General features: G+C 40.2%; 1 protein-coding gene and 1 long non-coding RNA gene across 3 annotated transcripts in view; one reads left to right on the forward strand and one right to left on the reverse strand.

Moving 5' to 3' along the window:
• Nucleotides 1-16,181, reverse strand: part of APBA1 (amyloid beta precursor protein binding family A member 1) — a 179,017-nt gene that overhangs the window by 123,929 nt on the left and 38,907 nt on the right. The window lies entirely within an intron of this gene.
• On the forward strand, nucleotides 1,566-14,227 carry LOC130274927 (uncharacterized). The gene is made up of 3 exons (XR_008844640.1): nucleotides 1,566-1,596; nucleotides 13,016-13,092; nucleotides 13,963-14,227. It is a non-coding gene; the product is annotated as an uncharacterized LOC130274927 (long non-coding RNA).

Raw genomic sequence — 16,181 nt, forward strand, 5'->3', positions numbered from 1 at the left:
AATTACGAATATTGGTATTTATTTTTTTTTTCACAGTACACATCACAGTGATCATCCCTCTCTGCTTCCAGCTTATGTGGTGTAAGAAGGCTCTAATACTACTGTGTGAGACTGGTGCGCAAAATTTCGCATATGCGAATATTTGCATATGTTAATTTTCGCGTATGCGAATTTTCGCTTATGTTAATTTTTGTATGCAAATTTTCGTATATGTTCATTTTCGCACGCGCGAATATTCGCATATGCGAAAATAAAACGAGAATATTACGGATATGCGAATATTCGCGAATATGACGAATATTCGTCCATATATTCGCGAATTCGAATATGGCCTATGCCGCTCAACACTAAATATAAGCATTATTAGTGAAAATATAGAGAATTTAGAGGAAACAGCCAAGGGAGGGGAAAAAAAACCAATATAAATATACACACACATATATATATATATATATATATATATATATATATATATATACACACACACACACACACACACACGCACGCACAGCTGCATTATTATTGTGATTTACACAATAACAAATTTCATAATAAGCTGTCAAGTGTGTGTACATGAGAATTTGCACTATTTTGGGCCATTAAATAACTTGTATCCATTATTTCTTACCAGTGGTCTGTATTTTCAGTTTTCTTTGAGCTAGTAGGTATAGCCTAGCCTCTATGATGTCTCCTATACATTGCACATCCTGCTCCTTATTATGGACATTTATCAACAGGTTTAGTCAGGTTTTCTTTACTATAATTGTCGCAAAATTGTCGCAACTACGACTACGCGATTTTTCGTGTGACATTTTGACTGGAAAGCGAGAAAAGCAAGTTTTCCAAAAATAGTAATAATTTTTAAATGGACTACGGGTAGCCAGGTATTTATTAACTGCGACAGTCGCAACTGCGCAAAAAAAAAGTCGCAACAGGGTTAAAAATTGATTAAATTTCCTTCAACTCAAACATAGAGCAGAAAAAGCTACTACCAAAGTAAAAAATGAAAAATTGCTTACGTGAAAGAAAATTATCAACAGGCTGAAACCAGTTGATAAATAAGTCACACATAAGCAAAACAAAAATAAGGAAAAAATTACTAAAAAAAAAAAGAACACAATAGCAAACATTGATAAATGTCCCTCTATATCTCTATAACACATGACGAGAAGCAGCAGCTTGGAGGACATTATAGTCCTGACAATGTAAGCTGTGAATCCAGCATTGGGCTGAGATATAACCCTCACCACAAGCTGCTGGAGCCTTTTCCTGTGTATCTGCCTCTGTCTACAGTCACTCCCCTCCCCCCCTTCTGTCTCAATTACTTATGGGCAGAAGTAGCCTGATGCCTCACTGAGCACTAAATATCAAGATGGATTTAAGGGACTTCCAACATGCATATTAGCAGATGGGTGGGAGGTAGCTCTGCACCCATACTCCCTGATATTGGCCTCCCTGCAAAATTAATTTATAAGCCACTATCCCATGATTAGCTTCTTTGCTTCCCCTGGGACAGGGTGATGGGAAGTCACCAATTTCCTCACATGCAGCACTATTGACTGAAGTGAATCAATGGGTGAGCATCCTGGAAACCAGGTAGGTTTTAGGCTAAGTGTGGCCCTGGGCAAAATGTATAGTAGGGCCACAAATGCTGAAATATTGTACCAACAGCTAGGTCACATTCAGTCAATTCAGAAGACCACCTGCCTGGAGTGTGGCTACTGTCTTAAAAGATCAGAAGCACAAACCATAAGGCATAGGTCCCCCTACAAACACAATATTGCACATAAAATATGATCTCTATAGTGTAACTGAATAAAATACACTGTGCAAAGATCAATATAATACCACTTTACAAGAGACAAATAATACCAACCCACCATGACCAGGTATTACTAACATCTAGTGACTGAGTAATACCACCATAAATCACCCAAAGGAGACAACCAAACAACAGGGAAAAGCAGCAAAAGCATCCAAGCTAAATACCCCCTATAATGTGATTAACACTCTATATATGCAATATAAACCCAAAGAAGAAAAAACTGAGTCCCTTGTCTGAAAATATGCGCACAAATACAAATAATTATTGAGTAATAAATAAAAAAATGTATAAGATAAAAGTAAGGAGGAATACAAACATCAACAAATGGGGCGACAGCACCAGAGCCCAAACTAATAAAAGTACTCTGGTCAATAATAGCAGCGAGAGGATAGAATGTAGTATGTATAGAAATAGATAGAATGTAGTATATATAGAAGTATATACAATGCACAAAATGGCAAAAAGAAATGTATATGCAGTAGGACAAAACACCCACTAATAAAGTGCATGAGATAATCACTCAATAGAAAGGTGCCATAAGCTGTAAACATCTCAATCAATCTATAGTAATACTTTAATAGTGCAGGGACCGGGATAGCGACACTCCAAAGTGGGACTATCCCGGTCCCTGCACTATTACAATATTATGGTCTGTATAGCTTGCTTCTGGGTATATAATGATTACTCTGTACCGTGTTTCTCCGAAAATAAGACCGGGTCTTATATTCATTTTAGTCACCAAAAACACACTAGGGCTTATTTTCAGGGTAGGGCTTATTTGTTTACCGTATGTACATTGAACAACATTTTATGGTATTTACTCCCCCCCATCATTATCATGTGATGGGCGCAGCTCTGCACCCCAACATCCCCCCCTGCCGGTTTATCAGCCCAGTGCTGCACCCCACATCGGGGACTAATCGTATGTCACCCACAAGTGCTGCTTCTCTCCCCCCCCCCCTGCCAAATAATTATCAGCCGCTGCGCTGTACTTTGTATTCCTGTGCCCGGGCTGCAAATATTAAAAAAACAAACTTTAACTTACCTTCGTCCTCCGTTCCTGCGTTGCTAAGGAACCGGCCTCATGATCCCTCCGCTGTTCTTGCTGCGGTCCTGGGGATGGGAACGTCACAGAGCCTTCAACCTATCACCTTATGGCATCATATTGTAAAAATGCCTAGTAGGGCTGCAGCTAACCATTATTTCAATAATCGATTAGTTGCCGATTATTTCATCGATTAATTGGAAAAAACATCAAAATGCCAAAAAAAAGGGGTTCAGCTGATTCTACTTGAAAAATAATGTACAATGGCCAAATAAAATGTTTCTAGCATGTGATGTGATCAAACAGCAGCAATTTTGGAATTTTTTTCTTTTTTACATCTACGCCGATTGCTGTACAGGGTCATTATTAATGATCCTGTACAGAAACAAGTGTAAATTTGATACTGCCGCATGGTTAACTATCTGAACTATTAAAATAAAATGTTAATGATTTACTAACATTTGATTTTAATAGTTCAGACAGTTAGCCATGCGGCAGTATCAGATATTTAAAACATTTTTTTTTTTTTTACTTTTTTTGTATAGCAATAGGAAAAGGGGGGGGGGGGGGGGGGTAATTTTTATTGGAGAAACGGTTTATTTACCTTTTTTTTTACTTAACACTTTATATATAGCACTCCTATACACATGGGGGTATGTGCAGACTGCAGAGCATTGCACCTGACCCATGTCTGTAGCACAGACTCTGTAGTACTACAAACACTAGGGTGCAACTGCTCTGCACATACATAATGTACTACATACACACCGCTATACCCATGGGGGTATTTGCAGAGCATTGCATCCTAGTGTCTGTAGTACCATGTGTATAGCAGTGTGTATATAGTACACACTTACACTACTATACACATGGGGGGATGTGCAGAGCATTGCATCCTAGTTTCTGTTCTACAGAAACAAGGGTGCAATGCTCTGCACATACCCCCATGGGTAAAGTGGTGTGCCCTGCCCACTGTACTACAGGCACAAGGGTGCAATGCTCTGCACATACCCCCATGGGTAAAGTGGTGTGCCCTGCCCACTGTTCTACAGACACAAGGGTGCAATGCTCTGCACATACCACAATGGGTAAAGTGGTATGCCCTACCCACTGTACTACAGACACAAGGGTGCAATGCTCTGCACATACCCCCATGGGTAAAGCGGTGTGCACTGCACACAGATATACACATAGGGGTATATGCAGAGCATTGCACCCTTGTGTCTGTAGTACAGACACAGGATGCAATGCTCTGCATATACCCCCATGTGTATAGTAGTGTGTGCAGAGCATTGCACCCCTGTGTCTGTAGTACAGACACAAGGGTGCAATACTCTGCATATGCCCCATGGGTATAGCAGTGTGTATGTATATAAATGTGTGTGTATATATATATATATATATATATATATATATATATACACACACACACACACACACTGCTATACACATGGGGGGTATGTGCAGAGTATTGCACCCTAGTGTCTGTAGATTACACTAGGTGCAATGCTCTGCAGATACCCCCCATGTGTGTGCCAATATGCGATGCGGCAGTAACAGTGGCAGGGCGCATTAAACAGCAGGAAACTGGCCTACTGGTGGTAGTAGAACGGGTGAGGTCCTCCAGGCCAGGTTGAGGCTCCATAAAATGGAGGCACAATGTACAGAGCGTCCACAAGCGGCGGGGAGGGGAGAAGCAGCAGCACGCTTGATTGGTGTGCAGTGGGTCAGCGGTGGGTGGGACAGGGACTTGAACAGAGGCTGCAGCGGTGCAGCCTAGCATCTGATGTCACGCCCGCAGCAGCCTTATGACCGTCGGCGCCTGCAGCATCCTTATGACTACCGATGCCCGGACAACGAATCGGAAGATTATTCGATAACGGAATTCGTTACGGATGAATCCCGTTATAAAATTTCATCTATTTTATTGAATAATTGTTACAGCCCTAATGTCTAGTCAGAATTCTGCATTTATAGCCTCTCAAAGAGATACGGAGCTGACTAAGAAGCTGTTATATAGTTGGAACTTGGTAAGGTGCTATGGTTAATAAACAATGGCAGGATATGTTCTTTACAATTATGTATAAAGCCACCTATGCCTCTTATTTATCTTAGGCTGCATTCGCATCACGATTTGGCTATGACAGATTTTGGGATAGGTTTTTTTCTTGCACATGGCAAACCACACCTACTTTCCTTGGAATTTCAATAAAAAAATCTGAACTTTATTGCAAGAAAGTGTTAATTAAAAAAATATACTTTTATTAAATTTTTTTAAACTGATGCAACTTTACATCCAAATTTAAAACACATAGGCCCAGATTTATCAAACTGTGTGAGAGAAAAAAATGAGAGATTTTCCCACAGCAACCAATCACAGCTCAGCTTTCACTTTACCAGAGCTCGTTAGCTGAGCTGTGATTGGCTGCTGTGGGAAAATCACTCTCTATTTCCTCTCACACAGTTTGATAAATCTGGGCCATAGGGTTTAAAACTGTATGCAGTTAAACATTTTAAGCACATGTCTGCATACAGTTTTGTCAGTTTTTAAGGCATAGGCAAAAAAAAAAAAAAAAAATGATGAAAAACAGATGCCCTGGCTCATTACTTTAGAGCATGCCTGACTTGCCATCTAGCCTTGGCCAAATTGCGTCATGGCTTATGGTCTTGCCCTTCAGTTCAACGTCTTTGGCAAAAAAATGTTCATTACCATTAAGAAGGTACAGAAGGCCCTTTCCTTCCTCAACACTGAGGCCGGCACTTATCATTGTAGGTGTCAGTGAAGCATTTTTCTACCTTTTTTTGTGTGCTGGTAATGTGTAGGAGCAACAAATGTATTAAATGGTCACAGAGAATGTGATACATTTTGTGTAGGTCACATTTTCTGAAATTTCTCTCTTCACATACACCAGAAAGCTAAGCTAAGTCTGAGCTGGTGTAGTTTAGAGACTTTTTGGTGGTTTTGCACTTTTTTGTGCCTTTTCACAAAAAGGCGTAGTTCATAAAACCCGTCCATATCATGTGTATTGCCAAAATCAGTGGATTGCAACTTAAAATCAGCAGAAGTGTGTAAACCAAAAGGTGCAAATAAACCCTGCATGTGCCTTTTTTGCGCCTTTTCTAGACAAAAAGAACTGCCTAAAGACAATGATAAAGGTCTGCCTTAGTCTTTTATGACCTTTCACCAGAACATTCAAACATTAATCTTTAAAGAGCACCCTCTAAGATAGTGCTACTGGTTGTAAAGAAATGTTTATTGGGCCTCTGACTCCAAGCTTCTACCCAGTCTTTTAACCTCTTGGGGACGCATGACATATGCATACACCCTGCATCCCCAATCCTTAAGGATCCAGGGTGTACTTGTACGCCCATGGGAATTCCGGTCCCCGTCGCTCGCAGGGCAGGGACCGGACCGGGATGCCTGCTGAAATCATTCAGCAGGCATCCCGTGCCAACGCCTAGGGGGGTCCTGAGACAATTCAGACCAGCGATCTGCGGCGATTACGGGTCTCCAGTGACCTGGCAAATAAGGGGGATCGGGCGGTCCAAGACTGCCGCACAGTGATCTCCAAACTGTGGTCCTCCAAATCTTGCATAACTACAACTCCCAGCATGCATGAACAGCATTCTGGGAGTTGTAGTTGCATCCCAGCTGTTGCATAACTACAAAACACAGCAGGCCCTTCTGCAATCAATACATGCTGGGAGTTGTAGTTTTGCAAAAGCTGGAGGCACACTGGCTGGAAAATACTGAGTTAGGTAACAGAACCTAACTCAAGGTTTTCCAACCAGTGTGCCTCCAGCAGTTGCAAAACTACAAATCCCAGCATGCACGGTCTGTCAGTGCATGCTGGGAGTTGTAGTTTTGAAAGAGCTGGAGGTTCCCCCCCATGTGAATGTACAGGGTACATTCACATGGGCGGGAGTTTACAGTGAGTTTCCTGCTTCAAGTTTGAGCTGCGGCAAATTTTCCACCGCACCTTAAGCTCCTAGCGGGAGACTCACCGTAAACCCCCGCCCATGTGAATGTACCCTAAAAACACTACACTACACTAACACAAAACAAAGGGTAAAACACTACTTATCCACACCCTTACGCTGCCCCCCCCCCCCCCAATAAAAATAAAAAACATCTTGTATGGCAGTGTTTCCAAAACAGAGCCTCCTGCTGTTGCAAAACAACAACTCCCAGCATTGCCGGACAGCCACTGACTGTCCAGGCATGCTGAGAGTTTTGCAACAGCTGGGTGCACCCTGTTTGGGAATCACTGGCGTAGAATAGTTTTAGTAGTGGAGGCAATTATAACGTTTGCATCCGGGTCCGCCCCTATGCAAATCCTAAATTAGGCCTCAAATGCGCATGGTGCTCTCTCACTTGGAAGCCCTGTCGTATTTCAAGGAAACAGGGCCACATATGGGGGTATTTCCGTACTCAGGAGAAATTGCGTTACAACTTTTGGGAGGCTTTTCCTCCTTTTACCCCATATAACATGCTGGTGTTGCCCCATACTTTTCATTTTCACAAGAAGTAAAAGGACAAAAAGACCCCAAAATTTGGAACGCAATTTCTCCTGAGTATGGAAATACCCCATATGTGGACCTAAAATGCTCTGCGGGCGCACAACAGGGCTCAGGAGTGAGAGCGCACATTATGTACATTTGAGGCCTAAATTGGGGATTTGCACAGGGGTGGCTGATTTACAGCGGTTCTGACATAAACGCAAAAAAATAAATACCAACGTGTGACCCCATTTTGGAAACTACACCCCTCACGGAACATAATAAGGAAAAAAGCCCCCCAAAATTTGTACCCCATTTCTTCAGAGTATGGAAATACCTGATATGTGGATGTAAAGTGCTCTGCGGGCACACAACAACGCTCAGAAGTGAAGGAGCTCCATTGGGTTTTGGAAAGAGAATTTGTCCGGAATTGAAGGTGTTTACAAAGCCCCCATGGTGCCAGAACAGTGGACCCCCCTACATGTGACCCCATTTTGCAAACTACACCCCTCACGGAATGTAATAAGGGATGCAGTGAGCATTTACATCCACAGGTGTCTGACAGATTTTTGGAACAGTGGTCCGTGAAAATGAGAAATTGAATTTTTCATTTGCACAGCCCACTGTTCCGAAGAACTGTCAAATGCCAGTAGGGTGTAAATGCTCACTGCACCCCTAATAACATTCTTTGCGGGGTGCAGTTTCCAAAATGGGGTAACATATGGGGGGTCCACTGTTCTGGCACCATGGGGGCTTTGTAAACACACATAGCCCCCGATCCCATTCCAAACAGATTCTCTATCCAAAAGCTCAATGGCGTTCCTTCTCTTCTGAGCCCTGTAGTTTGCTGGCAGAGCACTTTACATCCACACATGGGGTATTTCCATACTCCCCAAATTTTGGGGGGCATTTTCTCCTATTACCCCTTGTGAAAATGAAAAATTTGGGGTAGCACCAGCATTTTAGTGAAAAAAATCAAATTTTTCATTTTCACGTCCTACTTTAGCGAAAATTTGTCAAACACCAGAGGTGTTAAGGCTCCATGCTGTTCTGGCACCATAGGGGCTTCCCAAATATCACATTCCCCCCAAAAAAACATTTCAGCAAAATTTGCTTTCAAAAAGCCAAATGTGACTCCTCTTCTGAGCATTGTAGTGCGCCAGCAGAGCACTTGACGTCCACACATGGAATATTTCCATACTCTGAAGAAATAGGGTTACAAATTTTGGGGGGCATTTCTCCTATTACCCCTTGTAAAAATGTAAAATTTAGGGAATTTTTTTTTTTTCATTTACACATCCGACTTTAACGAAAAGGCCTCAAACACCTGTGGTGTGTTAAGGCTCACTGTACCCCTTGTTACGTTCCTTGAGGGGTGTCGTTTCCAAAATAGTATGCCATGTGGCTTTTTTTGTGTTTGTTTTTTTGCTGTTCTGGCACCATATGTGCTCCCTAAATGCGACATGCTCCCCAAAAACCATTTCAGCAAAATTCGCTCTCCAAAATCCCATTGGCGCTCCTTCTCTTCTGAGCCCTCTAGTGCACCCATAGAGCACTTTAACCCTTTAAGGACCGAGGGGTTTTCGGTTTTTGCACTTTCTTTTTTCCTCCTCACCTTTTAAAAACCCTTTCAATTTTGCATCTAAAAATCCATATGAGTGCTTATTTTTTGAGCCACCAATTCTACTTTGCAGTGACATGAGTCACTTTACCCAAAAATCTACAGCGAAATGGGAAAAAAAATCATTGTGCGACGAAATTGACGAAAAAATGCCATTTTGTAACTTTTGGGGGCTTCCGTTTTTATGCAGTACATTTTTCAGTAGGTCCCTACGATTATTCTGTAGGTCCCTACAATTAAAATGACACCCTACTTATATCGGTTTGATTTTGTCGTACTTCTGGAAAAAATCATAACTACATGCAAGGAAATTTATACGTTTAAAATTGTCATCTTCTGACCCCTATAACTTTTTTACTTTTCCGTGTACGGGCCGATATGAGGACTCATTTTTTGCGTCGTGTTCTGACATTTTAGCAGTACAATTTTTGTATTAATCGGACTTTTTGATCGCTTTTTATTCATTTTTTCATGATATAAAAAGCAACCAAAAATATGTTATTTTGGACTTTGGAATTTTTCTGCGCGTACGCCATTGACCGTGCGGTTTAATTAATGATATATTTTTACAGTTCGGACATTTACGCACGCGGCGATACCACAGATGTTTATTTTTATTTACACAGTTTTTTTTTATGGGAAAAGGGGGGTGATTTGAACTTTTATTAGGGAAGGGGTTAAATGACCTTTGTTAACTTTTTTTTTCCACTTTTTTTTGCAGTGCTATAGCTCCCATAGGGAGCTATAGCACTGCACACACTGATCTCCTATGCTGATCCCTGCAGAGCCATAGCACGGATCAGCGAGATAGGGGCTCCATTGCTCAAGCCTATAGTTCACGCGGACACAGGTAAGGAGACCTCTGCCTGCGTCCCAGCTGATCGGAACATCGCGATTTTATCGCGATGTCCCGATCAGCCCGACTGAGCTGCCGGCAAGCATTTACTTTCGTTTTCAGACGCGGCGGTCAACTTTGGGTTAACAGAGTGCGGCACCGATCGTTGTAGCCCAGGGTCCCGGCTATGATTAGCAGCCGGGACCGACCAGTACGTCCTGACCCCGTTTTTCACACCGGGAGCGGGCTCAGGACGTATCGGTACGTCCTAAGTCCTTAAGGGGTTAAGTTCACATATTAGGTATTTCCTTACTCGAGAGAAATTGGGTTACAAATTTTGGAGGGGGATTTCTCTTACTTTGCTGCTATTTCTGTGAAACACCTAAAGGGTTAAACTTTCTGAATGTCATGTTGAATACTTTAAGGAGTGCAGTTTATATAATGATAATTTCTATAACGATAATTTTTCGTAAAAATTCTGAAAAAGTAAAAGCATGTCAACTGTATGATGGCAACATAAAGTAGACATACTGTATTTGTTAATCAATAAATAATTTATTTGGAATGTCCATTTTCCTTACAAGCAGAGAGCTTCAAAGCTAACATTTTCATGAAATTTGGGGATTTTTTCACCCAGAAACGATGCAAATAATGACAAAAATGTACCACTATGTTAAAGTAGAATATGTCACAAAAAAAATCTCGAAATCAGAATAAAAGGTAAAAGCATCTCAGAGTTATTAATGCATAAAGTGACAGTGGTCAGAATTGCGAAAAAGGGTCCTTAAAAGGGAGTAAAAAAATTGTAAACTGGTGCCAGAAAGTTAAACAGATTTGTAAATTACTTCTATTAAAAAAATATTTGTCCTTCCAGTACTTATTAGCAGCTGTATGCTATAGAGGACATTATTTTCTTTTAAAATTTCCTTTTTTTGTCTTATCCACAGAAAAAAGTTTTCCACCGGAGTACCCCTTTAAGGTGAAAATGGGCTGAGTCCCTATGGGGTTAAAGAGATAATAGACACTACAAAATAAGTACTGCTGCATGACTGCACAGAGACTGAATGTCCCAAGGAACTAGAAGCCAAAAAAAAGTTGTTTTTTTGTGAAATGGCGTGCTTTATGGAACATCATTACTCCAGGAGAAAGATATACAACAGCAGGTGGGAACATTTCAAGACACAGAATGGTATAATAAGGAGTTATTGATAAATCATTTTAGGAGGCTTCAAATATAGATATTATTGGATTATGAACTTTGTAGCCTATGGGGTGAGGGGGAGGATCTGTTATTTTATTTTGCATTTGTGCTTGTATTTTTGCACAAATACAGTGGGGCAAGAAAGCCTTTAGGCAGCCACCAATTGTGCAAGTTCTCCCACTTAAAAAGATGAGAGGCCTGTAATTTTCATCATAGGTATACCTCAACTATGAGAGACATAATGAGAAAAAAAAATCCGTAAAATCACATTGTCTGATTTTTAAAGAATTTATTTTCAAATTATGGTGGAAAATAAGTATTTGGTCAAAAACAAAAGTTAATCTCAATACTTTGTTATATACCCTTTGTTGGTCAAAACACTTTTCTGTAAGTCTTCACAAGGTTTTCACACACTGTTGCTGGTATTTTGGCCCATTCATTCTTTCCTTTACACGGATCAGTCGTCCTAGTCCCCTAGCAGAAAAACAGCCCCAAAGCATGATGTTTCCATCCCCATGATTCACAGTAGGTATGGTGTTCTTTGGATACAACTGAGCATTCTTTCTCCTCCAAACACGACGAGTTGAGTTTTTACCAAAAAGTTCTACTTTGTTTCATCTGACCATATGACATTCTCCCAATCCTCTTATGGATCATCCAAATGCTCTCTAGCAAACTTCAGTGGGGCCCGGACATGTACTGGCTTAAGCAGGGGGACACATCTGGCACTGCATGATTTGAGTCCCTGGCGGCACAGTGTGTTACTGATAGTAGCCTTTGTTACTTTGGTCCCAACTCTCTGCAAGTCATTCACTAGGTCCCCTCGTGTGGTTCTGGGATCTTTGCTCACCGTTCTTGTGATCATTTTGACACCACAGGGTGAGATCTTGCGTGGAGCCCCAGATCGAGGGAGATTATCAGTGGTCTTGTATGTCTTCCATTTTCTAATAATTGCTCCCACAGTTGATTTCTTCACACCAAGCTGCTTGCCTATTGCAGATTCAGTCTTCCCAGCCTGGTGCAGGTCTACAATTTTGTTTCTGGTGTCCTTCGACAGCTCTTTGGTCTTGGCCATAGTGGAGCTTGGAGTTGGACTGTTTGAACTTGTTATCAGTATAAAAGACACCTGTCCACAACCACAAACAGGTGATATTAATGCAGGTAACAAGTGGAGGACAGAGGAGAAGAAGTTACAGGTCTGTGAGAGACAGAAATCTTGCTTGTTTGTAGGTGACCAAACACTTATTTTCCACCATAATTGGCAAATAAATTCTTTAAAAATCAGACAATTTTATGGATTTTTTTTTTCTCAGTATGTCTTTCATAGTTGAGGTATACCTATGATGAAAATGACAGGCCTCTCTCATCTTTTTAAGTAGGAGAACTTTTGGTGGCTGATTAAATATTTTTTTTTGCTCCACTGTATGTACTGTAGTGCTATATGCCCTACCAAATTGATCACCAGTATCATCCACAAAGGATGCTATGACTACAGTTTTTGTACTATAGTAATGCTTTCTTTCTCATTTCATAATTCAAATATTTTTTTAGAATCAATAAAAAGTTATATTAAATAGATGGGTTTTATACATTTGCTTGTACTATCGCTAGAACTCTATACTGCAATAAGCTATTTCCATCATTTAAAAAAAAACTTGCCACAGCACCCAGCTGCATGCTTCTCCTGCCTCTTTTTAAAGATCACGGGGGTTTGAACACCCAGACTCTGACCAATCAAAACTTTTGATGTCTCCTTGCCATGTTGAAAGTTTTTTTTTGCAAATGACCGGAACACTTTTAATCTGTGGCTGGATAAATTTTGACTTGTACATTGATTTTTGACATAACATGTGCACATGCCCCTGGCTGCAAAGTGATGGTTCTGCCAAAAGTTGAAGAAGAGTTACTTAGGATGTAGCCTTATTTTAGGCATTCCTTGGAATTTCTGCCCCATATTTAACTTTTTTGTGTCATGTGTTTTGTTACAGATTTGGGTGAAGACTAGTCCCATTCAATTGTGCCAATACTTGTACTGCCTTTCTAATGTGTTCACCATGCAAAATAGGTAGGAATAATTGGCATGTCACTTATGTAGGCATATTTGAAATATGTGCCATACAATATACTTTGGAGTTTACAGTGTGAACTACAGTGAATATTCCCATTGATATTGCTAATTTACATTAAGTCTGAGCCAGGATACATCCTACTGAAAAGGGGCACTATCACAAACAGTTTTAGGCAAGGTTCACATCTGGGCCTCCAGTGCAGAATCCGTTTTAATGGAGTACTCCGGTGGAAAACTTTTTTTTTTTTTTTTTTTATCAACTGGTGCCAGAAAGTTAAACAGATTTGTAAATCACTTCTATTAAAAAATCTGAATCCTTCCAGTACTTATTAGCTGCTGAATACTACAGAAAAAAATATTTTCTTTTTGGAACACAGAGCTCTCTGCTGAATCACGAGCACAGTCCTCTCTGCTGACATCTCTGTCCATTTTAAGAACTGTCCAGAGTAGGAGAAAATTCCCATAGAAAACATATGCTGCTCTGGTCAGTTCCTAAAATGGACAGAGATGTCAGCAGAGAGCACTGTGTTGCCAATAAAAAAAAAATTCCTCTGTAGTATTCAGCAGCTAATAAGTACTGGGAGGATTTAGATTTTTTAATAGAAGTAATTTACACATCTGTTTAACTTTCTGGCACCAGTAGATTTAAGAAGAAAACGGTTTCCCCTGAAGTACCCCTTTAATAAGTAAACAAAAAAGCTGCATGCAGTATTTTGTCCAATGAGGATACTGCAAAATGACCGACATGAGGAAAAAAATCTGTCAGACCCCATTAAAGTCAATGGGGTTTCCCGAGCTCCATCCTGAAGTGGTACTAAACATAGTCTCCAATGCTAATTCAAACTTTTCTTATTCAAACATTTTCAGGAGGAATAACAGAGGAATGGCACAACACAGAGTTCTAAGAGATGGTACTGCAGAATTGTCATTTCATGGGGATACACGTATTTACTAACTAAAAAAAAAAAGGTTAATATACCCAGGCAAACACAAATCGATCTTGGAGTTGTGCCTGCTGAATGCAGTTTTAATAAGGATTTCAGGCGAAGTTCTAAGAAGAAACATTTGTTAGTCTAATCAGTTTGCCGGTAACTGTATTTACGAATCAATAACTAATCTATAAGATTCATGGGAAGAAAGCAAGTCCTACAGGGTCCATGTAGAATACATATACATCCGAGCTGGGAACTGGCCCTAGTCTTATTCAGTTTTCTGTAAATTAACAAACTACAGACCATTACTTTCTATACAATACATTAAATATGATCAAATCTTTACATTTACATTACCGTACATACTTTGTAATACATATTTTATATACTACATCTACATATCTATCTTTTACATTGACTATGCAGTGAATCATGTAGGACTTTAAATGCATATAAACCATTGTATAATGACATCTCATAGTGAGGGATGCAGTGCCGGACAGTGTTATGCATGATAGCTTACATATCCTGACTCAGCAAAATCTATATTATTTGGCATCTCATATAAGCTGTTCATTTAACCCTGGTGTATTCCACCTACACTAGACACTATATTAAATTCTGCTCAAGCCTTCTTTTCCCCAGCACATTTTATTTTTGTGCGGCAATGTTATTAATTTGCTGCCAGTTTGTGCAGGCTTCATGAATCATAGGAGCGTTAACTCCGAAGTCACGTACATACAAAGAGCTTTCTTACTGTGCCACAAGGGATTTTTAAGCTTCACAAGCCAAGAATAGTGAATCTGTCTGAAATCTACAGCTAGCCTAGTTTTCTTCCAAAGTTTTTAGGGCATTCTGTCCATGTTATAGTCATATCACTTTAACTCAGCTAGACAGTAAACTTTCTTTTGCTGCATTTTGTTGGCCAAGTGCCACAAAAGATCACGTAAGGAAAGGTGTCACTTATAGTCTATGGACTGATTGTGGTGGTGGCAGGGGGAGTTTGAGTTACTGAAAATGTCAATAGTCGGATATAGAAAGGATCTAAACAATTCTTTTAAGCAGATCCTCCAACTGATTTTTAGGGTTACACAACATCACAACTTGTCAATCGTTCCACATATTGGCAGAGGGAATAATAACTACAATAGTTGCTATTAACGTATGTAAATGGTATACCATGGGCACTTGTGCCAAAAAAATATGTATACAGTGATCCCTCAACTTACAATGGCCTCAACATACAATATTTTCAACATATAATTGTCTTTTCAAGACAATTGTAACTTGAAACCAGACTCCACATACAATGGTACGGACAGTCCAGATCTGAAAAACGTGTCATTGGCTGGAAGAACTGGCCAATCATAATGGGCATTTCACTGGTAAAACCCCTGTATTACTGAAATGCAAGCACTGACTGGTGTCTGGTAGCGCCCCCTACAGTACAGGGAGGTATTACATGTTCTGTACTACTCCTTACCTGTGCCAGGATTAGTTTCTCCTTTGGACACAGGTGAGTATTGCATGTACTGTACAGGACCCTGAAGAAGCTCCTGTCCTCTACATAGACAGTGATTACAACTCCCATCAGATCTTTCTTACTTTTATATGTAAGTACTTGCTTTATCTATATTAGTTATCTACTTATTATTCTTTAATCCTCCCTTTTTCCTATTTTTGGATGACATTTTGGTGGCTTCAGAACCAGGCTTCATTACAAGGTTTTCATAGAGTTATGGTCTCAACATACAATGGTCGTCCTGGAACCAATTAATATTGTAACCTGAGGAACCACTGTATATGACAGGGTATACATTTTTTGCTGGATGTTCACGTATAGATAACTACACTATTCCCTACAAAAAATTATTCCTGGCATATGCCAAATTGAAACTCTTTGGCATACATGGGGTCAACACGGCCCTATAGATTTGTTCACCATATGCATCAAGTGCTTTCCAGTACGTACAGTCATGGCTGTAAATGTTGGCACCCTTGAAATTTTTCTTGAAAATGAAGTATTTCTCACAGAAAAGAATAGCAGTACACATTTTTTGCTATACACATGTTTATTCCCTTTGTGTGAATTGGAACTAAAACAAAAAAAGGGAGGAAAAAAAGCAAATTGTACATAATGTCACACCAAACTCC

The sequence above is a fragment of the Hyla sarda genome, chromosome 1, assembly GCF_029499605.1.
Source record: "Hyla sarda isolate aHylSar1 chromosome 1, aHylSar1.hap1, whole genome shotgun sequence".
In the NCBI taxonomy this organism is placed as follows: domain Eukaryota; kingdom Metazoa; phylum Chordata; class Amphibia; order Anura; family Hylidae; genus Hyla; species Hyla sarda.